Genomic DNA, 930 nt, shown 5'->3' with positions numbered 1-930 from the left:
GCTGTGAAAGGCTTGGGATGGATAATCTGAGAACCTCTGGGCCTCAGTTTCCTTGTCAGTGCTGTGAAAGGCTTGGGATGGATAATCTGAGAACCCTCGCTGCCCTGGAAGGTAGGGGGAGCCAGCCCTATGCCACCAGGTAGGGTGGGGTGGGGACAGGGTCAGGGTACAGGACTTGGGCGGGACTGGGGCCAGGCCCCATCTTACCTTGCTGATAGCCTTCAGTGCGCGGCTGGCGGCCTTGTACCTCTCGGAGTGGCCCTGGGTCTTGAGGCAGAGCGTCTGGAAGAACAAAAGACACGGGACACAAAGTCCCCTCTGGCATCCCACGTGTGGAGGCTCCCACCATCACCAGACCCTGGGTGGGGCTGCAGGGTGGTCAAGAGCTGCCCCCAGAGGGCTCCTGCAGGGCCCCACCACCAGCCCCTGAACGGCCTCTGCACCACCTGGAGCTCTGCCAGGTCCTCAGGCCAGGTTGAGTGGGAACAAGAGCTAGCACCCCTGCCTGGAACCCTTCCCTTCCCGTTCTTGGCCATCTCCATCCTCTCCATCCAACCTGGGGAATCGTCAGTGGAGGCCCCCTGGCACCCCCATTTCTGCACATCCCTGGGGCCCCCAGGAATTTGAGGTTCTGTTTGGCTTGGGCAGTCCTGCCATGTGTAGCCTCAGGGAGCTTAGCTCAGTCCTGCCATGTGTGGGGCTGTGTGTACGGGCAGCACGCACACGTGTGACTATGCTTGTGTACTGTGTGCGTGCATGTGTGCCTGCATGTGTATGCATCCACATGTGTATGTGTGCACTGGGTGCATGTGTGTGTAGTGCCTGTGTGTGCATGTATGCAAACGTGTGTGTGCACTGTGCGCACATGTGCATGCATGTATATGTGCAATGCAGTGTGTGCACATGTGTGCAGGCATGTGTGTATTGGTG

At 59.1% G+C, this 930-nt stretch overlaps 1 protein-coding gene across 1 annotated transcript in view; it reads right to left on the bottom strand.

The window, feature by feature from the left end:
• Nucleotides 1–930, bottom strand: part of ARHGEF16 (Rho guanine nucleotide exchange factor (GEF) 16) — a 17,276-nt gene that overhangs the window by 3,809 nt on the left and 12,537 nt on the right. The gene's annotated exons all lie outside the window — the stretch shown is intronic.

The sequence above is a fragment of the Mandrillus leucophaeus genome, unplaced genomic scaffold, assembly GCF_000951045.1.
Source record: "Mandrillus leucophaeus isolate KB7577 unplaced genomic scaffold, Mleu.le_1.0 Scaffold330, whole genome shotgun sequence".
NCBI lineage: Eukaryota > Metazoa > Chordata > Mammalia > Primates > Cercopithecidae > Mandrillus > Mandrillus leucophaeus.
The sequence above is the reverse complement of the archived record's forward strand: the minus strand, read 5'-3'. Positions and strand labels throughout refer to the sequence as shown.